This window comes from Vipera ursinii (assembly GCF_947247035.1).
Source record: "Vipera ursinii genome assembly, chromosome: 5".
NCBI lineage: Eukaryota > Metazoa > Chordata > Lepidosauria > Squamata > Viperidae > Vipera > Vipera ursinii.
The window spans coordinates 64,253,987-64,279,608 of NC_139518.1; positions in this window are offsets into that span (position 1 = coordinate 64,253,987).

A 25,622-nucleotide genomic window follows, 5' to 3' on the forward strand; every position below is an offset into this window, starting at 1 on the left:
AGCCCCTGAGATATTGGAACACTGCAATCATGTCCCCCCTCGTCTTCTGTTTGTTAAACTAGAGACATACCCAGTTCTAGCAACCGTTTCTTATATGTTTTAGCCTCCAGTCCCCTAATCATTTTTGTTGCTCTTCTCTGTACTCTTTGTAGAGTCTCAACGTCTTTTTTACATTGTGGTGACCAAAATTGGATGCAGTATTCCAAGTGTGGCCTTACCAAGGCATTGTAAAGAGGTATTAATACTTCATGTGATCTTGATTCTATTCCTCTTTTAATGCAGCCCAGCACTGTGTTGGCTTTTTTGGCAGCTGCAGCACACTGCTGGATCATATTTAAATGATTGTTCACTAGGACTCCACGATCCCTCTCACAGTTACTAATTTTGAGCAAGGTACCCCTTATACTATACCTGTACATTTGGTTTTTCATGGCTAAATGTAGAACCTTACTTTTTTCACCATTGAATTTCATTTTGTTAGATAGCTTCCAGCATTCAAGTCTGTCCAGATCCTCCTGTATCTTAAGCCTGTCTTCTGGAGTGTTGGTTATTCCTGCCAGCTTGGTGTCATCTGCAAATTTGATGAGTTCCACATCTATCACCCTCATCCAAATCATTGATGAAGATGTTGAAGAGCACTGGGCCCAGAACATTGCCCTGGGGCACCCCACTACACACTTCCCTCCATGTAGATGCAGTTCCATTGAGGAACACATGCTGAGTATGGCTGGTCAGCCAGATATGAATCCATCTGGTGGTGATGCTGTCTAACCCACATTTTTCTGTCTTATCAATTAGTAAATTGTGATCTACTTTATCAAATGCTTTATTGAAGTCCAAGTAAATTATATCCACAGCACTCCTCTGATCCACTAATTTTGTCACTTGGTCAAAGAATGCAATAAGATTTGTCTGGCATGAACTATTTTTGACAAACCCATGTTGGCTTTTAGTAATGACTTTGTTTGCCTCTAGGTATTCACTGATTCATTGTTTGATTATCTTTTCCAGAATCTTCCCAGGTATTGAGGTCAGGCTGATAGGTCTGTAATTTCCTGGATCAATTTTTTTCCCTTTTTTGAAGATGGGAACTACATCAGCTCTTTTCCAGTCCTCTGGTAGTTCCCCAGTGCTCCAGGATCTTTGAAAAAATATAGTTCAGTGGTTCTGAGATCACATCTGCCAGTTCCTTGAGAACCTTGGGATGTAATCCATCTGTTCCTGGTGATTTGAACTTGTCTAGGCTGGACAGGTGCTCATTTACCATTTTCTTGCCTATCTTAACTTGTGTTTCTATTGGTCTGTTTTTTTCCCTTTGTGTAAAGAGAGATGTAAAAAATGAGTTAAATAGTTCTGCTTTCTCCCTGTTGCTTGTCACCTTCTTGCCACCCACCAATGGACCAATCATTTCCTTCACTTTTTTCTTGTTTTTTACATGTTGAAAGAAGCTTTTTTGTTATTTTTGACCTTGGTCGCAAGCCTTAGTTCATTTTGAGTCTTAGCTTTCCTCACTTTGTCTTTGCAGGCTTGGACTATTTGCTGATATTCTGACTTAGTTTTGTGCCCCTCTTTCCACTTTCTGTACTTGTCCTTTTTACGTATCTTTCAGTTTATCAGAGAGTTCTTTATGCAGCCATGCTGGTTTCTTTTGAGAGCTGTTATTTTTCCTCTTTGTTGGTATTGTGCTACACTGGGCTTTTATTATATTACTTGTCAAAATTTCCCAAGCTTCTTGAGTTATTTTCCCCTTGAAGATTCTCATCCATGGAATCCTTCCCAAGCCTTCTCTAAGTTTATTGCAATTAGCTTTCTTGAAGTCCAAGACTCTAGTTTGACTGTCTAGTCTTAGGCTTTTCCCTACTACTCAAAGGATGTTTGTGTGTGGGTGTGCTTATTCATCTGAAACTTAAGTTTGGCTTCAGTTCTTAGTAGGAATAATCTGCCTAATTCCTTTTCATTTAGATTTACTCAATAGACTTTGTGCATTCATTCCAACCTATGTTTGTTTTTGTTTATTGTACAAATGCTGCTGCACTGTTACAGCCTTGTATGTTTTCCAACCAAAGAATTACAATTAAAAAACAAGAAGCATGACTTTGTAACATTAGAAAATGCCAACTAATAGATTTCTTTTTTTAAGGGAAGAGTGGAGGCTAAGAAATTTATCTCAAATCAGGATCATAAAAGGAATCACACAATCTTAAATTATAGCTGCAATTTTGTTCCACCACAAAAAAAGGAATGATTTAATTTGGTGAAGATTAGGAAATGAAAGTGGTAATCTACGTCCCAGTGGTTTCATAATTTTAAAATCATACTTTTTCAGCTTTTCTCAAGGAAATGTTTCTGTTACCACATTGGCTTAAATACATTTCTCAAAGGAAGCACTCTTTGCTTACCCAGCAAGTTGAGGTTCCTTCCAGAGCATAGCTATGGGAAAGTAATCTGGCCAAAAAAACTTGACACTTGCTCTATATTTCATAGTTTTTTAGCTGAATTCATATTTCTAACATATTTTTCTACTAAGACTTCCACTGAAAGCAATTATGGATATTACAAGTCCATATTACAAGATGGATATTTTTCTGCCATATTTTTTAAAGAAAATCAACCACAGGAAGGAGAAGCTAACAATATGCTATTGGGGATTAACATTCCTGTAGAACTTCATAATTACCCCCTTCCCATTTTAAAAATATAAAGTTATAAAAATATAATTTAAAAAGGTTCAAATCTCACGAGATAGTAGAATTTCACAAGATCTCTGCTTTAACATATGAGATTGCACAACGTCCTCCCTCCCTCCTTCCTTCCCCCCCTTTCCCCTCCCTCCCCCCTTTCCTTCCTTTCTTCTTTCCATCAGTTCATATTATACTCCCATGTATCAGCTACTTACTGATAAGCAACAGTGAGAATTGGACACGGAACCACTGATTGGTTCAAAATTGGGAAAGGAGTCTGACAAGGCTGTATACTGTTGCCCTGCCTAGTTAATTTATATGCAGAGCACAACATGAGAAAGGCAGGGCTAGATAAATCAAAAGTTGGAATTAAGATTGCCGGGAGAAATATCAACAACCTAAGATATGCAGATGATACCACTCTAATGGCAGAAAGTGAAGAGGAACTAAAGATCCTCTTGTTGTGGGTAAAGAAGGAGAGTACAAAAGTTGGGTTGAAACTTAACATTAAGAAAACCAAGATCATGGCATCCGGCCCTCTCAATTCCTGGCAAATAGATGGGGAAGAAATGGAGGTAGTGACAGATTTGGTTTTCCTGGGCTCCAAGATCACCACAGATGGGGACTGCAGCCATGAAATTAAAAGACGCTTGCTCCTGGGGAGGAAAGCAATGGCAAATCTAGACAGCACACTAAAAAGCAGAGACATCACCCTGCCATCAAAAGTGCATATAGTCAAGGCTGTGGTCTTCCCAGTTGCAATGTATCGCAGTGAAAGTTGGACCATAAGAAGGGCTGAGCGCCAAAGAATTGAGGCCTTTGAACTCTGGTGCTGGAGAAGACTCCTGCGAGTCCCTTGGACTGCAAGGCGATCAAACCGGTCAGTCCTAGAGGAGATCAACTCTGACTGCTCTTTAGAAGGCCAGATCCTGAAGTTGAAACTCAAATACTTTGGCCACCTAATGAGAAGGAAGGACTCACTGCAGAAGAGCCTAATGCTGGGAAAGATTGAGGGCAATAGAAGAAGGGGATGACAGAGAATGAGGTAGCTGGATGGAGTCACTGAAGCAGTAGGCATGAGCTTCAATGGACTCCAGAAGATGGTAGAGAACAGGAAGGCCTGGAGGAACGTTGTCCATGGGGTTGCGATGGGTTGGACATGATTTTGCAACTAACAACAACAACAACAATAATCATAATCTATTAGAAAAATCTTGCATATAATGTAACATATGGTAAGGTAAAGGTAAAGGTTCCCCCACACATGTATGCTAATCGTTTGCGACTCTAGGGGCCGGTGCTCATCTCCGTTTCAAAGCCAAAGAGCCAGCGCTTGTCCGAGGACGTCTCCGTGGTCATGTGGCCGGCATGACTAGACACCAAAGGCGCACAGAACGCTGTTACCTTCCCATTGTAGTGGTCCCTATTTTTCTACTTGCATTTTTACATGCTTTCAAACTGTTAGGTTGGCAGAAGCTGGGAGAGTAACAGGCACTCACTCTGTTACACAGCACTCGGGATTCAACCCGCCAAACTGCCGACCTTCTGATCGACAAGCTCAGTGTCCTAACCCACTGAGCCACCGTGTCCCTTATTACATATGGTAATATACTTTATTTTTACTTTTTCTCCTCAAAGCAGTTTATGGGCAAAAATATTTATCTATTTATGTCAATAAATAATTGTGTTCTGTTATGGATCCCAATTCAATAAAAACATGTACAGGTGTTTAGGGGGGCATTTCCTTGGTGGAGCAGTGGGCTAATGCCTCCTTAAGTAACACCAGCTGCCTGCAATTAGTGCAGGTTCACATCCCACCAGGCTCAAGGTTGACTCAGCCTTCCATCCTTCCGAGGTAGGTAAAATGAGGACCCAGATTGTTGGGGGCAATAAGCTGACTTTGTAATAATGCCGCTTGGGGGGGGCGAAAGCCCTAATAAGCAGGCATATACGTAGCATGAAGGCTATTGCTAAGCACATTTGATTTGTGCTTAGATTGTAAGCCGCCCTGAGTCTTTGGAGAAGGGCGGGATATAAATGGGATTAAAATAAATAAATAAAATAAAATAAATTTCCAAGCTTTTGAGACAGTTGCACATAAAGAGCCAACTTACATGCCTGTAATTAGGTAAGGAAAACTTGATACATGTTAACATACCAATTATCATATCAAAGTTTGGCTTTAAAGAATCGAGACAAATAGCACATATTCCCCTATTAATAGTAAGAATAGATTACTCCAATTTAGTTTTGGTCTGTGTTTTTCTAGATAATACCCCCCCAAAAAAATCATATCCTTTAGTGCTCTGTTATTGTAACTTACTGTCAAATATACCATACAATTTTCTGAGTAACATACTTGACAGCAACATATATTAGTGGGGGAAGAAGTAAGGGAATAATCTACTGTTACTATTGCTAATAACTATTGCCATTAATGGGGAGATACTAGAATTTCTAGTTATGCTTACCTGAATGTGTAGTTTGAATCTCAGAAAACTTTGATGCACTTCTCAAAGAGCATGCTTAATGTAATGCAATTTGGCCTTGAGCAAATACTGTGTGAGAGAGGAGAGCTGTAGGTGGTGGTGCTGTCAAAGAGCATATCTACACCTACTGTTTAAGCCTTGGGTTTGTGCCCATTGATTCAGCCTGGTAAAGCTCTTGCTGTGAGAAGGAGCATATAATATTCAATGGTCATTTGATTTATCTTCAACCGTTTCACAATCTCCAGCTCTATATAGCTAACCAGAGAAAGACTGGAAATCTGAAGCCTTACCATAGCATCTAGGCAGCTCCTTTTGAAGCAACCTAATTACCCTCTACATTTGTAGAAAAGGAATGTTATTGACCATATATTAGTTGCTTAACACAGATACAATTTCTGAAGTGATGTTAAATAAAATAAAAATATTTGTCTAATTTATATCAAAGCATTCTTAATTAAATTGTCACTGCTTCACTTAAGTGCTATGCAGTTAATGGAAAGATGGGATATAATTAATAAGAACATTATATAAATATAAGTGTAAATTTTGGGGTTTGTAGTAATTTTAAGTGACTTATTCACCCAATCAAGCCTCATTCAAGAATCAGTGGAAAAACAAATTGTACATGTTGTTCCATAGATATATAGTTGCGTCACACTGGTAAAGACTATTAAGAGTAAGTAGTAAATCAGATCAGTGCATCACTCTAGTAATGGAAGAGCAGAGGTAAGAAAGTTTTCTATTTAAGGCAGAAAAATCTAAATGCCACACTTTCCTACTAATTAATATAGATCTCCTTATGCATGGCAAATCAAGCATTGGCCTTATAAATCAGGTAACTTCAGTTATTCAGAAAATGCACAGACAGGTCAATGAAGTTGTAAACTTTTTTTACTGGTCAGTTTCAGCATTCTGGGATGCATGGAAAAGACTGCTTATCCACAAAGAATAGAGAGACGGGATATGATTTCATTACAAGGGCAAAGTTCAGATGATTCCATTGTCTTATAGTCTCAGTGTCTCTTGATTGTCATACTCTCATTTTTATTTAAAGTGTTCACATCAGCAAATCTGCATAGCAATCATAATCTGTCAGAGCGCAAATGTCTATGTTAAATAGTGGAATCTGTTAGCACTCATCTTGAAAATGTTTATTGGCTCCAAAATTGTAATTTATATTTGGGAGACACTGCAAACTGTGCATGAAAAGCTAAAGTGGATATTCTTACATTTCTTTTTTAAAACAGAGCAGTGTAGAATGTTTGTGATGATTGAAATGCCTATGTTAATGAAATGGGGCAAATATAGCCTATTCTATATGTCCTTAATTCCAAAGAGACTGATTGTTCATAATGGCGGGGAACATAATTTTATTCATGTAAAGATGAAAATATAAGAATTCTGTGAGTGTCCTGTCCTATAAGAAAGCCAAAATTAAATTTGGCAGTCCTGGAAACCATCAGTAAATATTCAGTCAAAGAAACCATCAGCTTATTACCAACACTTGTGAGAAGAAGATTTATCCTGCTGTAGTTTCAGTTATTTTTTTAAAAATTTAGAGCTTAAATGTCCATGCCAGAATTAAAGACTATTTATTTTACTCCCTTTTGTAGTAGTGTAATATAAAATTCTGAAAATCTTGTAGCAGTTTCAGGTTAATTTGTTGTTATATTTGCCAGCTTATTTCAATGCATTATTAAAACATTTAGTAGTGTATGTGTCATTAATATTCCAAAATGTAATTAGCATATTTAATCAAAAACAATTAGGAGCAAACACTGCTTTCCCTTTTAAGTAATAAAATATTTATGGATGGAATAAACAAAAGGGAAGCCAAAAAGCACTTGGAGGTGTGGTTTTTGTGGTCATGGTTTGGGGTGTAGAAATGGAAGAAGAAAAAAGAGAAAAATAGGAGAAAGGGGGTAACTTTTAGTGCATAAGTGTCTCTGGTGGATTTCTTCCATGCTTTGCCTCTTGAGGGTTTCAATCATTGTGTGTCAATTCCAAAGAAATAAAAGTTCATTGTAGTTCATCATTACTATAATAGTACAATAATAAAAGAAGGTACATAAAATAAAGAAACTTGTGTAAATCCCACCTTGAATTGCCCTTGAATGGTGAAATCGTTCTTGTGAGCCATAAAAGCTACAAATGCTGATTAGAACTGGGAGAGTCTTGGTTTTAGAAATTTGACCAAATAGGCAATAAAATTAAAATGTAATTGCTCTTATCCATACTATACTTTATCTTCCTTATTGTTCCATCTCAAGCAACTGCTTCAAAAATATCCTCCTTATTTTTTTTACTGTTGCTAAACATCACCCAGTTTAGGGGTATCATGAACAATCAGGCGATAGAGTCCTAAATAACTCCATGATAGATGTACATTGAACTCTTGTTCTTAGTATGTGCAGATGGATTAGTCATAAAACACCACAATGTGATAAGGCACAACTCTGTTTCTCTACAGTATATGCTTATTAATTCAAGGGTGCACATATTACTAAGCTTCAGCTACTATCAGCAACAAAGAAGGAGCAATCTCTTTTTGGTGGCCCAGCTGGTGACACATCACAAGTGTCTGGACAAGAGCATGCCTATGATCTCAGTTGGGCAAGCCTTTTCCAACACCAACATTTATTTATTTTATTTTATTTTTATTTTTATTCCATTTATATCCCGCCCTTCTCCAAAGACTCAGGGCGGCTTACAAGCTTAGCAGTAGCCTTCATTCTATGTATATGCCTGCTTATTAGGGCTTTCACACACCCCCAAGTAGCATTATTACAAAGTCAGCTTAATTGCCCCCAACAATCTGGGTCCTCATTTTACCTACCTCGGAAGGATGGAAGGCTGAGTCAACCTTGAGCCTGGTGGGATGCGAACCTGCAATAATTGCAGGCAGCTGGTGTTACTTAAGGAGGCATTAGCCCACTGCTCCACCAAGGCTCTAACATAAACCAACACACACAAACAAACACGTTTTAAAATTTATAAATAAATAAATAAATAAATATGAAATTTATAATTTACAGTTTTTTTAAAAAAAATACATAATAAGGAGAAGGAGAAGAAAGAAATGAGATCTCTCTATAGCTTTAAATAGCTAACTGGTTCCCACCCAACCTCACCAATACAGAAATGAAAAGTAATATATCAGATTATTTTGATGAATATTACTATACATTAATATTAACCTATTTAGCACTTCAGAAACTTAGTGCAATTATTTGAAGTCTAATTTAGAGCTCTGTTTTCTTATATCTGGGAAGCAAGGGCAAGAGAATTTTATATATTGTATGTCATCGGTAGTAATTTTCACCTATACAGAATATTGCTATTATATTTATTTATTTATTATTGAGATGATCCCACCAGAGATATTTTTCACTTAAAATAAAAATGAAAATGTTACTACATGTATCCTGGCCAAGCAGTACATAATACTACAGTTGAAACATGAAGATATTCATCAATAAGGAAGGGAAATGAATGAGGGTGCCAAATAGTTAAATTTTGTTCAGGTTTTTTTTTTACTATTTTTGTTAATCATGAATATATCCAGCCATAGAGAGGCCATCAAAACCTTGTCACCAGAGACTATAAAGTCTACGTACATAGGGTTCCTGGGGTTTTTCGTGTTCTTATGGAAAATATCTCTGAAATCCCTAAGCTGAGCATTTTGATCTCATTTGTGGATGTGAGCAGTACTGAGAAAGGGTTGAAAAGTGAAGAGAACACTTTTCTCGCATAATTTCATTTGTCAGGAGAATCTTGATGCTGACATTGGAAGAGTGATTTAATTGATTTTAATCATACACATGAGATTGGAAAATTGAGCCCTCTATCCTGAAAAATAATTCTATGTCTCCCAGAAAATGTCTGATTCACAGCTAATAGTTTCTTTCCTTCCTTCCCTTGAAGTTTTGTTATGAAGTTTAGAAATATAGATGAAAAGCTTGATACAAAGAAATATTTATTACAGCCCACAGATTAGCAAATCATCCTCGCTGCTTCAGTGCATGTATAGATTTTGGAGAATAAATCATTTCACAATTTATGCTTTACATATGGAAAATAGATAGCAATATTCTAATTGGAGATCATTAATTGTTATTAATCTTATAGGAGGAAGGCGATATAATTCTTCAGCCCTATCATTAGACAGAATAAAAGGCAACTGAACACTGAAGGTGTAGCAAGAAACTACATTTTTGCTATTCTTTAATTAATTACCGGTCTGTGTGAAGAATGTGGTATGTGGGGAGGGAAGTGTCTTCCTGCACTCTGCAATCATGTTTAGAATTAAAATTTCTCTTTCTCACTTGGGCTGCAAAGAGACTTAGTAAAAAGTTCTCCTTGACATCAAGGGGAACTTTTTTTTTATTAAACTTTCTAAATATGCATGGTATAGTATATGCAGGTATGCTCCTCTATGTGTTTGGATAATTTTGATGGAGAATTGACCCTTCCCTGCACATGAGTCAAATCAGTAACTAATTAAGGGGGGAAAAACCCAGGATTGCATACTATGCTTTCAAATGTGTATTTAGTTTGAAAGAAAAGAAATGATTTAGGATGTTACCAAAGGACAGCTCATATTTAATTATCCATTTCATTACTGCTGCCAGGAAGGGAGAAAGAAACAAATGGAATTTTCTACCTGTATAGTAGTTTAAAAATAACTTGTATTTATCCCAGTCTGTTATAATAGTATGGACAACTTTATACTTCATGTTACAAAGTACTTTATACTAGTCGTCGATCTAACTTATGACATGACATTCTCTATAAATGAACATTCATATTTCAGCACGTTTTCATTGGTCATTGCTGTACTGTATAAGAAAATGCTGTTTTATTTCAAAAGTATAAATATCTCAGAAGATATATTTTAAGTGTAAATCATGGTACTTTCAGAGAGAACTGAAGTATTGTACAACTATCTGGTAATAAAGTGAATTTCTTTTATTTCATTTAACCATGATGCAGATGGATTAAAATTTAAAAAAAAATCCCCCCTTTCTTCATTCAGCTAAATAGGATACTGAAAAAGAAACATCTGCTCTGCAAAATTCCAATGTTAACTACAATTCCCAAATGTTTTTGTCTTGTGGCCTTACAAATTTGTATCACAGGTTTGGGTAAGAAAAATATTTTTTAATTCTATGATGGCATATTCCAGTATTCCAAATTCTAACTATCTATAGTGTAATGATGTGATGACATAGCTAGATAATTTTAGGCTGAAGACTTCTAGCATTATGTCTCTGTTTTGCATGTTGATCTATGAAGCATGGATATGCTAAAGTAAAAAATACTTATAATCTTTAGTAAGATATGCACAAATCACTGAATCAGAACAAGGCCTGATTTAGAGGTTTGGTAGTGGCTTAATTTACTCTGGCCTGCTAATTGAAAGCGAAATTTATTTATCCCTTAGTGAAGGTTAGGGCAAATACAATTTATGACTTGAATTTTTGTTTGTTTTCAATATAATGCAATGGAAATTTCAGGCACACTGGAAATTTGAAACAGGGACAAGGCTGGAAAATTTCATTTTACTGCAATGTATGAAGTCAGGGATGTATATGCATGTTTTAGTGAAGCATTTTCAAAAAGAATTTAGTGAATTTCAAACAGAACAGTTAAGGAGTTTTTATACAAAGGATTTTCCTGAAGAACGTAGACCTGATTCTTCACTTCATAAACAAACATAAGGAAGAACTAGAACTTTCAGCTGATTTGGGATGGGGTAATTAACAAACACATTATTCAATACCAGATATAAAAGATTAAAAAGAAGGTTATTTTTTTGTACAGAAAAAGGCATAAATCATGCTTAATATGAAGTCCTAAAACTTTGTATAATACTGAGTTAATTACATTCAAGAACTCAGCCTACGATTCTACATGCTTAGCCAGAAAAGTAATCAAGTAAGTAATCAAGTAACAAGTTTAAAAGAATCTGCTGATTAACAATGACAAAGCCAGGGCTTTTCAACCTTTTCACCCATTGTACCACTTTTAGAATATGGCAACATCCGAATACCACCAGTCGCTTAGCAAGGTGTCAAAAGGCGTGTTTGGTTTTTATTCCCCCCCCCCATATGCTGGGTGGTTGAAGGAGGTTTTGGTCACTTCACATGACCCTGTGACACTGTGACCATCATAAATATGAATCAGTTGCCAAGCATCTGAATGTAAATCACAAGACCCTGGAGATGCTGCAACATTCCAGCTGATCGGCACTTCTTCTGGGCTCAGAAGCACCAGGATCAGTGCCAAGCTCCAGCTGGAGCCTGGGGCTGATCCTGGTGCTTCAGCTGAGCCCTGACAGTCCTGAAGAAATGCTGATCCTGGTGCTTTTGCTGAACCCTGACAGCCCTGCTTCTCCAGCCATCTCTCACTCAGGCTTGCGCGGTGCTACCACTAGTTCAGCTCATTCTCCTCCCCCATTACCACTTTTCTAGGATGGTTGTGTACCACCTGCCAGGTGCCAATGTACGACAGGTGGTACCCGTACCACTGGTTGAAAAGCCCTGGACTAAGCCATATGAAGCACGTTATCATAAAAGGAATCATATCTTATTTTCGCAGCATTAGTATTGACATGGTTATATACTTCTTTGATCACTAGGCACCCACTGAGTTGAAGAAGCATCTATCAATGAACTGAATGGATGCTTCTTCATTAGCTGTTGTGATTTGTGAGACATTATAATTTCATTTATCTATTAAATTGGTTTAATTTATGTTGTAAGCATCCCATATAATTTGAGATTGGGTTTCAAATAAATAAATAGTCCCTAGTTTTGCCTTTGCCCCAAGACAATTCCATTTTTTTATGGGGAAAACAACATTCCTGATTTCATCTATTTTCATCTCTGAGTTCACGTTATACATTTTGCTAAGCCATTTGATCATTGTTATCACTGAAAAGGAAGAAGGATGATAAAATGGAATGCACTGATAGAATAACAGATGTGAGACACATGCATAAGATCAGCATTTGATTTGCGTTAGAGCTTAATTCTGTATGTCATACCTAGAATATGGAAAACGATAATATAAAAGTGAAATTTGTCTTATATCTTTTATACCTTCTGTTACAAGCAGAGCAGAAAAGGACAACAATCCCTCACTTTTCTGTTGGCCACCTTGACTTTTAGTCATATAACTAAGGTGTCTGAAACTCAGTCTTCACTCTGAGTTTACCTCAGTGTCAAATACAAATTTTGCCCTGTAAACAGAAAAATACTGTTTTGCTCTCTATCTGGACCTTCAAATGAAGATCTGAGACTGAACGTCTGCCATGAAAAACACACAATGACATCTGCATAATGACAACATCCCTCAAGTGAAACTAACATACTTATGTTAGTTGTTTTTAAGCAAGTATCGAATGACAGCACGATGCACATGTTGTCATTTTGGCATCATCACAGTTTGCTGCATCTATCACTGGAGATCTGTACCAGTCATCCTATCTTTTATCCACAATCTTCTTTTTCTTTGAATGCTGTTCTGATTATTTATTGATATTCTGATGGACTAAAGGACTAAAGTTCACGAGGAATTGGTCTGGGTATATATATATATATATATATATATATATATATATATATATATATATATATATATATATATATATATATATATATATATATAAGTATTTTGAATGCACTTGCTTAGGCCCCAAATGTGGGACAAATCTTATTTCCTGTTTCAGCTTAACCCAAGGCCATCTACAGGCAGTAGTCACAGCAGTGCCGACTGCGTCTTAAGCAGGCCTAGGGGTTAAAACAACTGCTTAACACGCAGTCGGGCCAGGTTCAAATATCAGAAGGGTATGGCTGACTGATGAGAACAAATAAGTTCAAAATGATCATATCTGTCTCCCTTTATTCTTTGTTAGCAAGACACACACACACATACACACACACACACACACACACACAGAGAGACACACACACATATAAAACCTATAGTTCAATAATATCTTTATTAAGATCAGCTATCCCAGGCCATGGGCTATCCTATGACGTTGAATAAAAGCAATACCCCAGGAAAAAGCAACTGCATGAAAACTATTAGGCACATTTATGTAGTCACCAGGATCGATAGAATATTTACTTGTACATTAACATTAGTTAGTAACTGAACCAAACCTGGTTGCATCTCAATTGCCTTCTCTAGAAGGGACTGCTTTTTGAAGAAATATCATTCATTTCACTAATATTATTTGTACTGCCTAGTCATAGCTTCAAGTTGCCAAACTTGTGAAACCTGCCATTTTAACATTTATCTGGGAATGTAAGCTGGTGAAGATGAAACTAATGAATGAATGTTTGGCTGAGACAGGGTTTTTCGTGTACTGCACAAATTTGCACGGATTGAAATAAAGGTCCCAAGTGCTTGCCTAATATTTGCAAACCCATTTGAAAGTGCAACATATTAGACTCTGCAAAGAAGCAGGAGGAGAAGAAGGGGGAGAGAGACCATTGTAAAAGGAATCTCAGCAGCCTTTATCATAGCTATTCATTTTGCTGATTGTCACTGTATTAAAAATTTAATGTTATCTTAAGCAAAAATAATAAACTTACTTAATTTTAGCCTGTGAATATAATTTGTACACATTGTAACCCAGGGGGCCAAGAAAATATTTTATCACCAAACCTGCAATTTGCCTTCTTTAACTGTTTCTCTTTATTATTTTATCAACGTCATCAATAAATTGGCAGTCTTCAAAAAAGGAAACAGCCATACTAAGTTCTTTTCATGATTTCTGAGGAAGAGAGCCGCTGCTAAAAGATACAGGTAGCTAAATTTATTTATGTATTTATTGGTCACCAGAATAGTTTGTTTTATTATTTCTTCAATTTAATATATCACTTCTGAATGAAATTGGAAAAAGACTACTGTCTGGGAATTAGGGCTGGTGGTGAATACACAGAGAGATTGTGTTTATTCATTGCTTCGTGTGAACACATAGCAAGACCTAGACCAGACATGTCAAACACAAGGCCCAGGGGCCGGATGCGGCCCGCGAAGTGGTTTCATGTGGCCCGCGAAGCCATCCTGGAAACAGTGAGGGAACGGCCCCCACTGCCTTGGCCCTGGCCCAGAGACCCTCCTTCTGCCAGAGACCCTCAGATCTGTCCCACTCCTGCCCAGGCCCCCATAGGCACCCTTGATGCGAACGATGTAGAGCTGGCTACGCCCACCCAGTAGGCCATACGCACTCTAGCCACGCCCACCCAGTAGGCCACGCCCACCCAGGCCACACCCACCCGGCCCCTTGAGGGCAACCGCAATGCTGATGCGGCCCTCAATGAAATTGAGTTTGACACCTCTGACCTAGACTAACAATGTTCACATTGGACCCAAGAAAGAGGAGAGGCAGCCAGTTCTGAACATTAGAGGATGTTTTTCCAAAGTGTTTATGTGTCCTTCCCTTCCCTTTTTCTTGGTGAATGGCAGACATTTACAATGCCACTAAAATAGTACTATGAGTAATCCCATGTTTGCTTTTTGGAAGATATTCAGTAAATCACAGTGAGCTGCAAATGTCATTGGATAGAGAATGGAAAGAAATTTATCTTTAAGTCTTTAAGTAAAGACTTGCATCTGGGACAGCGGTGAGGTAAACCCTAATGATAAGCTCCTTTTAATGGGAGGGTGAAGTAGTTTTCACACAGACTACACAGTATTGGCCTTATTCTAGGAATAGCACAGGTGTAAACTACTGTTGTGGACTCAGCAACTTTTCCCTTCCCTGCTTTATTGTCCTAATGCACCTCAAACCTCCTTTGAAAGATCTCTTATAGAAAGATTGAAAAAAAAATCATAGTTCAGGCCTGTATTCAAAAAACAAACAAACAAACCCACAAAAACCCAAGTCTGCCGAAGGAGCTACATTGTCTGACTTTATGATTGTGCTAACTATTGCTTTTCTCTAGATATCAAGCATAAGCCATTTAATACTCTTCATCTATGATAACAGTGACCTGGTCAGCAGACACAGGACTTTTGCTATACAAACGCCAGTACAAGAATCAATGGCACAATCTAGTGTTGCCCTTAACATACTGTATATCATAAAATTGTAATGGATATATACAGTATCTGTCAGGACCCACCTCAATCCACATCTTAGGAAATAAGAACTCTTGGATGCAAGTTTAGTCCAAAAGGAAAATGTTTACTAGGATGGAATCGATTGTGGCAATACAAGACGGAATCTAACAAAGTTACATTTCAATCCTATATAAAGCATTCCCATTTCAGCCCCTCCCCTCATCCATTTGGTCAGGCTCTCATCATTTGCTTAGGTGTCAAGCCCTTCCATGGGAAAGGGAGCTCTCCTTGGTTTTATGGTTATTGCTTTCCTTTTGAGTTGTAAATGAAGATGCAATCCAGATCTGTCTCTCCCCCTCCCTCCCCCAGTTCAAATGTTCCCTGTTGTTTGAAGATCGCCTTAAGTAACCATCCTCTCCCCCCCCCCCTTCGGAGAGATGGCAGAATCCCCAGAATAAGCACATTGTTCTACCTATACATTTATGAAATGTGATATAAATGGATTCTGACAGTATCTTTCAAAAAGCTAATCTGATATTATGATATGCATAGTCCTGACCATTAAAATGAACTATGAAGCACGTCCACTGCATTACTTTCAATACACTAACTACTGTATGTTTTCTCTAGTGGGATATAGATTATTTTAATGCAACAGGGAACCATTTCCATATTCTTTTAATGTAACATCTAAGCCAGACATGTCAAACACAAGGCCCGGGGGCCAAATCCGGCCCGCGAAGTGGTTTCATGTGGCCCGTGAAGCCATCCTGGAAACAGTGAGGGAACGGCCCCCACTGCCTTGGCCCTGGCCCAGGGACCCTCCTTCTGCCAGAGACCCTCAGATCTGTCCCACTCCTGCCCAGGTCCCCATAGGAACCCTTGATGCGAACGATGTAGAGCTGGCCACGCCCACCTAGTAGGCCATACCCACTCTAGCCACGCCCACCCAGTGGGCCACGCCCACCCTGGCTATACCCACCCGGCCCCCTGAGGGCAACCACAATGCTGATGTGGCCCTCAATGAAATTGAGTTTGACACCCCTGATCTAAGCTTACAAATAGGCTTAGACTTTCTCAAAAGCCAACAAATGCGGTATCTATAGAGCCATTTAATATAGAGAAAGTGTTTTCCAAATGGTCTCCACTGGTACACAGGGTTTCATGCCATATTTTGTTGAGTTGACAGATTCCTGCTCTCTGTAGTAAATATGCAATATAGTGAAAAATTGCACCATTATTTTTCCCCTCTGGAAGATTTCCCTTTCGAGGTTTCTAACAAAAGATCCTTCATGTGTACCCAGAAATTCTCAGTGCTCAGCCTATTACTAATCAAGAAGCAGTGATCACTCAGTGGCAAATATTGAACAGATTGACAATTAATGAAGTTTCTAAAAACAAATAAACAAACAAAAACAGTATTGTAACAATGGTGGCATGTACATTTATGGTTTAAGACAGACAGGAGTGACCCTGCTTGGATGATGCATTTTGCAACAATAACCTCCTGAAGCAAGACATTAAAATATTTTTTTAAAGAAATAGCAACAACGAAATGAAAGATGATATGATTCTCTGATGTACCAATGTTTGCCAGAGGCTCACATGCTCAGACTAAAACACTTCAGGGGGAGGGGTGGAGAGAAGGTGCAAAATCCAGCTTTACTTGTTTTCCTATGCAGAGTTTAATGAGACATTTTAAACAGCTGTGTTTTTTTTTAACAGACAAAATTAAAGCAGTCAGAAGACTTGTTGCCCTCTCACTTTTAATTTCTACCTTAAGGCTCATGGAAAGTAATTCGAGAGGTATTTTTGCAAAGGGAACTGTCTATTGCAGCTCTCTCTAACTAGTAATTCTCTCTAACTAGTCAGGAATCTGAAGACATACAATTCCAATCCATGTGGAAAGTGCTAGATTTGGTAGTTTGTTAAAATGCAACACTCTACGTAACAGAATTTTGCTAGCAATAATTTGATTAAAAATATAGTTTCAAACTTATAAACTAATAAAAACAAAAAAGAATAAAAACAAAGATATAGAATGTGCAGAAAAGAAAAGGAGAAAAAGAGAAAAGAAAGGCAAAATAATATAGTATAGGAATAAAGAAGCATATAAAGGAATGACCTTTTTTCATCATCCCAAGTATGAACAATTTTAAAAACTTATCATCTTCTCTTAAAATGTAATAAATGAACTCTTCTTCTCATATCCAAACTCTTGTCTACAAACAAATCCTTAAAGCCTTATTATTCCGATCAACAAAGTCCATTAGAAGTTAGTGGAGATAACAACACACCTATTTTAACCTTGATCAAACAAATCAATTTTATATTCCTTTGTATTCTTTTTAGCAATTTGCTTTTAGCAGAGCTGTCTTCAGTTCACCATTTCTTGTCTGGAAGACCTACAGTAATAGAATTTTGATGTTGTTGCATGATGTGGCTCTATGTGTGTGTTTATGTATATGTGTATGTATGTGTGATTTGTGTGTGTGGGGGGGTGTCTGCCTGCATTTCTTCTATACTGTTAATAATTTGTGAAACAGAAGCCACGAAATTCAACATAGCTCAAGTTATTTATGGACTAAGCCAAGAGGAAAGTAGCCACAAATAGGTCAGAAGGGTACTGGTTTATTAATAACATGATACAAACATCTCAGTAAGCCATAAATGTTTTCTGTTTATTTTGGCTTAGAAGAATGTAAAAGGCACAAAAAAATGTCAGGGAGGGGTACAAGCAATTCCAGTTATGCCACAGTGGTTTTCACCCCTGTCCAGAAACAAAATTTAAAATTTAGGAAGTGGTATTTGGGAAGATTTAAAAACAGATGCCACATCAAAAATGTAGGCATTCTTTGTTTGTGGTTGTTGGCACACAAAAATAAGTCTGTTAATTGAAGAATATATGACTAGGCTGCACCCATATCAGTTCAGCTGAGTGAAATCATCAGGCCTCATTAACCTAGATCCATGGATTTGAGATTTTGATTACCTATTCCTAAGTTATGGGCTGTTTTTCAGCATGTAGATAGCATAACAACAGGTAGAAAAGCATAGATATTATAGACAAAATCTAACAATCATGGACACAAAACAGGCTTGATGCTTGTATACAATAATCACTATAAAGCAGAAAAGAATTATGAGTTTTCTATGCCTCTTTGCTGCCATCTACTGATCCTCTGGATTTGGGCAGCCCAGATATGGTCCCTGTAATACAGGGGTGTCAAACTCGCAATGTCATGTGACGTATCGTGATATATCATGACTTTTTTCCATTGCTGGCATGACTCATTTTTCCCCTTGTTTCGCCATGACTCATATGGCCCGCGAACTGGCAGTTTGACACCCTTGCTCTAATACAATGCATATACTTCCTGCTGATTACTGCATCTCTGGATAGCTTGACAACTCTTTTTTATTTCCAACTCTTTTTTTTAATTGATTTTTCCTTATAACAGATTCCTCAGCATTTTATGTTTAGTGGGCACAGATGAAATTTTTATTAACATGTTATAACAATTTGCATTAAATAACTTTCATGGCAAATGTTAGCAACTGCAGAAGCACCCATATAAGAAATCTGATCCAGTTACTCTCAGAAGCATCCTTCTTCTCCTAGATAACCCAGTCAAACTCATTTTATTCTGGGCAGATCTAAATTATATCCTGAACTGTACTCACCCACAAGCTATTTTCTAAAACTGCATGCCTAAGGCTAATTGTTATCTTTATAGAATACAAATTTTCCATTTATTTGGCTTAATTACAATAATATAAGGAATACAGTGAATTAAGGCAGGAAGTCTAATGGATTTCAAATAGGATGCTTATATGCTTAACAGCCTTGTTCCAGAACTATGTCTGGACATCTTCAAACATACGGTGCAACTGATTCATACATTTTAATCAATTTCTGGACATGGACTTATAACATAAATAATATCATCTGGAGGGGGGGAGGAGCTTATAATAATATCATCTGGAGGGGAGGAGCAGCAAATTAGGGACTATTCAAAATGAAAATATTAGAAAAACATAGACTGAAGGCTATGCATGCCAGAATTTCTAGTGATGGCTTCATTTATTTCTTTCAATCTCAGTATTATTCCTTTTGATAATGGTCCAAAAGTTGCAGCCACTGTAGCATCAAGAATAGGGAGATTTGTTCATTAGGCAAGTTTTGCACACTCCCTTGAACTGATTGTTCATGATTTCTTAGGTAAACACTAGGCTATAAAAGGCATGAACTCTGAAGAAGAAAGTACCATGAGCTTCTAACCACCAGAAATCAAAAGCTTTGATCATTTTGCTTCTTTTACAGCTCATAACACCTTCTGCAGAACCTGCAGAAGCTAAAAGATTGCTCCACACTAGATCAGTCTAAACTACAGTGAAAGATACATAAAAAAAAATTCCCCACCTACATATGGCTGAATGGCTCTGTGAGCAATAAAATAACCGTAAAATGCTACAGGGGTGTGATGGAGGGCACTCTGTATCTGGCTTTCTCACAGCAAATTCAGTATTGAGAACTTGTGCCAATTTGCACTCCTGCTGATTCCCTTTCTGTAACTGTTTCATTTCTGAGTCATTGCCATAGTAATTTGGTACTCATTTCCGCCGTCTGGCACCAGTGTTATAAACTTCACCTTGGTGTATATAACCATGACTGTTCCTCCTTCTCATCTTTTTGTTTGCCTATCGCTGTTCCACAGAATAGAAAATGAATGGTGCAATGAAATTTGAAATGGGAAGTAATGTAATCACGTCAAAAAAAATGTCTTCCACTGATTACAGCACAGCTCAGATGAGCCAGCTATGTCTGTACTATGTTAATACTGTCATGATCATGCAGGCTTATTTTTAGCAGTGAAACACACACACACACACACACACACACACACACACACACACACACACACACAGAGAGAGAGAGAGAGAGAGAGAGAGAGAGAGAGAGAGAGAGAGAGAGAGAGAGACCAAGCCACAAATGTGAATACACACACATGTTCACCAATGTTCAGCACAGAGATTTATGTGATAATTTTAATAGAAAGACAAGTTGGAATTCATCTTCAGATATCTTGCACTAATGCTTCTATGGGAATTTATGTTAATAAACAATGTCATGACTTAGGCTTTGAACAATACAGGCAGCTAGCATAGTTTTGTCAGCCTGGATGTAATACTATTTCATGAAACAAATGAAACACAAACAACCCCAAAAGACAATTCTCACTAACATTTTCAATACAACAGGTTAAAACTTCCACATGATCCTATGGCCCCTATGTACCAGGTGGCCCATGAAACTGAACAAATGAGTCATTACAGTAAATTAAGAATATCCATTCAAGGTAACCCTCCTCTCTTTTTAAAAAAAGAACTACAAAGAAGGAAACTTTCTAGAATACCAGAGTCATATACTGGTTAAAATTCATGGTAAAATTTTCCTAGTTGTAAACTCAACAAAAATATTCCATAGAAATTTGGAAGCAGGGATAGATATAAAAGTTGTGTTGCATTTCCTTGCCTAGTTACAGTGTGCCTTATATTTGGTCACTGTGATCTTTTGAGAACTTGACATTATGACCATCAACTTGGCAATATTTTACTTTCCTGAAACTTTGCTCTACATGCCAAAGGAACAGTAATTATTATTATTTGGCTTTTTAGGAAATTTTTCAGGATACAACACTGTGAAATAATTGTGGCGCAGCAGAGCCTCTAGCTGGCATTAAGACCTTACTCCAAAACATATTTAGCAAATTGAACAATCCAGTCTTAGCAAAATGCTTACATGCATAATTTAGTTGCTGCTGATTTTAAGGAACTGGTTCCAATGCTGCTTCAAAATACATTTCCAAAAAATGGGAGAGTCTATTGTTTTGTTGTCAGAATTTGTTTCCATCAATTAATGACAAAAAGTGCTTCTGATCTTAAAGTGAGGATAAAATGATGCCAACAGTGTCTGCTCTTTTTACAGGCAATTTGACAGTTTTGGTACTTGCCAGCCTTGTATATTCCTCTGCTATCTTATTGTTTCCAAATGCTGTCTGGCAGTATGTTACTAAGAAATTAGCTTGCCTCCCTACCATTGATTGCCCAGATGGACATCTTAGAAAGCTAGAGGAAAGCAACTTGACAACTGGAAGTCAGCCAGTTCTCAAGAAAAATGCATTGAGTTGCACATAAGGCAGCAAAATGTTAAAGAATTAAAGAAACAGAAGACGTCTGTGCTAAAAGAGTTCTAGCTAACAAGGTGATAAGTTCAGGTTCGAGTTAACATTTTACAAACATAACTCTATCCAGTGCTTTTTTTGTAAAAGAAAAAGGTGCCGGAACTCACACATGTCATACAACCCGTCTTGCCTACCCTACAAGGTTCCATCCAAAAAAGGCGCCGGAACTCCGTTCTGAGCGTTCTATGAGAAAAAAAGCCCTGACTCTATCTAAGAGTATCCCACAATATACCCAGGGGGTGGACAGAAGCAGCATTATTATTTCTTCCATTGTAGCAATACATTCTATATTCATTTCTCGTTTGCATATTTGAATTTCGATGGATGGCTCTTAAACCCAGCAATGGCAGTAAATTTAAAAATAACATGTATTGGGGTATATGGTGTCTGACTTTTGGAGTCAGTTCAGAAACTCTTCATGGCGTTGGTGTTGCTGAGCACATCCATGCAAGTTATATGGTTCAGTACAGGCATGTGAAATTCAGCCACAGGGATTTGCATTATATTGATTAAACCATAAAATGTAGCAGGTCCAGGCTGGAAGAATGTATTCCTTAGGATGCACATAAAATGTGTTCATCTATTGCCCACATGGCTATATGTATCATCCAAAAAGGTATATGTGACAGAGACTGGATCTTAGCTGATTCTCTGCAAGTAACACTGTTCTGTTTATTTAAAAACGAGTGGTTTATAGCCCCTCTCAAAATACTGCAAACCACCCAGAATCTCTCAGGAGTTAGACAGCTTCTAAAATGAGTAAATAAATAAACAACATTGTAATGAACCATGCAATGATGCAGCCACCAAACTCCCTATTTCAGCACTTTTTTACAGCCCTCCTTTCCCTACTTGGCCAACCATGCTCTGGGTTTTCATGATAGGGGAAAAAAAAAGAAGAAAAGAATGGCAGAAGACCTAAATAGACCTAAGGAAGTGAAGGGCAACTTTTGCTTGGAATTTGGGTACAGTCGATTTTATTTTAATTTAGGCACTCAATATGCTTTACCTATATCTTAAGAAGGATCTCAGTGTGGTCCTCTTTTATGGCATATCTACATAGGTCATAGGGGACGCAGTGGCTCTGTGGGTTAGGACGCTGAGCTTGTCGATCAGAAGGTCAGCAGTTTGGCGGGTCGAATCCCGAGTGCCGCGTAACAGAGTGGGCACCTGTTACTCGTCCCAGCTTCTGCCAACCTAGCAGTTCGAAAGCACGTAAAAATGCAAGTAGAAAAATAGGGACCACTCCGGTGGGAAGGTAACAGCGTTCTGTGCATCTTTGGGGTCTAGTCATGCAGGCCACATGACCACGAAGCCGTCCTTGGACAAGCGCTGGCTCTTCGGCTTTGAAACGGAGATGAGCACCAGCCCCTAGAGTTGGAAAGGACTAGCACGCATGTGCGGGGGAACCTTTACCTTTACCTTTATGGTGGGAAGGTAACAGCATTCCGTGCGCCTTTGGCGTCTAGTCATGCCGGCCACGTAACTACAGAGACGTCCTCAGACAAACACTGGCTCTTCAGCTTTGAAACGGAGATGAGCACCGGCCCCTAGAGTTGGAAACGACTAGCACGCATGTGTGGGGGAACCTTTACCTTTTTTTTACATAGGTCATAATATATATTTATTTTACATAATACATAAAACAGAAAAGTGGAAAGCTTTATCATAACTTATCTTTGTACCCCTACCTAAGAGAGATGCAAAAAAACCATTTGACTCTGCCATATGTTTAGGCACTTAGAACTTTGTAGAGTTTCCTGTAGATGAAACCAATACAGAATTTGCCAAAAGCCCTGGAATACTTGGCACCCATGGGAAAATCCAATGCATAAGCCTCACCTTTATGCACCAGGCCATTAGTGCAAAGTAAAAATAATAAGAATTTTTAATGTGGAAAACACAACATAGATTTTGAATTCCAGTGCTACATATCAGGCTGGTGACATAAGCTGAAACTCAGAACAAAAATCCATCTAAATTGTTCTGAATTTAAACACTGGTTTTCATCCTTTTGGGACACTTTATGCTTTAGGCAGAGCTTTTCTACAAGGTTTTACACTGTATATGTGCATATTATACCTCCAAATTGCCTCCAAGCTGACAATCTTTCTGGTGCATTACGACTTTGCTGCCAAAGATCTACCTAGTCAAATTAAAAATAATCCCTAAAGAGAAGAAAAAAGAGGAAAATCTTCGACATGGCCTATTGTGAAGAACCTTTGACCTTCAGAATACATTCAAATCTTACACTAAAGCTGCCAAGAATAACTCAAGTTCTGCACAAATAAGCCAACATCCTGATTAATAAATGTGCTATGGTTATGCTGCGATGGCTTGACAATGTTTTATGTGCCTACTAATTTATTTGAAAATTTTAACCTCTTAGGCTATAAATTCACCACGAGTGCTTGAGAAATACATTATATATTCTATAAATTCTACGGAAGTCTCTCAAAACAAACAAACAAAATGCTTGTAGTTTATAGGTCTGGATGAATAATAATAATAATAATAAAAAAGCATGACGGCAAGTTAGATGTATTAGCCTTTTATAAATTCTTGGCATCTAATCCCTTTATTCAATTCTCCAAGAAAGGAGCATACAGCATTAGACCTGTATATAGAAAATTAGAGACAATCTGAGAAGGCAGGGTGGAGAGAAGAGCCATCTATGCTTGTAAATAAATGGGTTAGGTGGGTTTCCTTCGGTACGATCCTGTTATTTAGATTTCAGATTTCCAATTCTGTCTGGGGGAAAGAAAAAGAAAAAACCTGGCACGTGCATGTGTTTGTGCTTGCCTCTGATTCACAGGGCACACATGGACAAACTCTATTCGCTCCTGGGTCTCTATTAGGCTGCTGTTGAGGAGTTTGGTGGTATTATTCAGACAATATTGAAACGTTCCCAAATGAACTTTGCAGGGAGACATTTTCATTCGCTGCCTCCCTCCTCATGCATATTAAAAAAATGGTATGCAAGGCCTCATTTAATTCACTGATTTTACATTCGGATCACTTTCTCTTTTACAGCTATTTTTACCGGGCTTCATTAATCTTTGTTGAATACAATGGCATACATCTTTAATGCGGCCGCTGTCAAGTCATATTTCAGTAAGAGCTGCAAACTGAATGACAGCAAGCAATATTAATAAATTTAACATAGACTATATCAATTTTTAACAGAACGAAGGTGGAAGCTAAATGTATTATTTTTCATTTAAATCATAGGGTTTATCACCAGTTAAGTAGCAGCGATTTCAGGAAACTTGTGACGTGCCGTACAAATAGATTTACATCTCATTAATAAGTAAATTAGGCAAATGCCTTTCAAGTTCAGACAAGTACATAAGTGTAATCTCCATATTAAAGGAGTAGTCTTTGATAAACCACGAAGGAATTGCAGCAGCCAACTATATGACATGCTGCTGGAGTCTGAACTCTTCCACATTCCCACCTTTAATTATACTGGTTCATTACTAAAGAGATAAGTGTCTCTCCAGTTAGGATTCTATAAATGAACAGCATGAGGGTACCTCCCAAATCATTTTTGAAGAAACTGTGAAAAGGTGGTAATAGTTATCAAAGAAAATGCACATGCGCATACACAGACACACAAATTATCACCTCTTTCTTTCTTTTCTGTAATGACAATAAAATATTGAGACAAATTATGCACACACACACAAACACACACGCACAGAGCATATAAAGATAAACACCTCATTCAGAATGCTATTTTTTAAGGCTAATAAAGAATGAGGAGGGAAGAAAAACCCACTTGCAATTTTTTACTACGGTTTTTCCTAAATCCCAGTCGATATAATTTGCTACAAAAATTTAAACTCAAAGAGAAGTTCTCGGTGTTAAATAAAAAAGTTATGGTTGGTAGGAGACATGTTTTTGCAGTAGTTTAAGTGATTATAGGAAATTACATGCAAAGCCAGAGTTCTGATCCTAAGTTAATTTATAATTGGAAAACACTTATTAATTAACTTTGGCATTCTAATTAAGAATTAGAGAGCTGTGTGCTAAAAAGCAAGGCAATGCTCAAATGTCACAAGGTTTTTCAGAAATATTCTGACAGCTTTCTGTCCATTTTTTTTTCCATTTCCTGAAACAGTTAC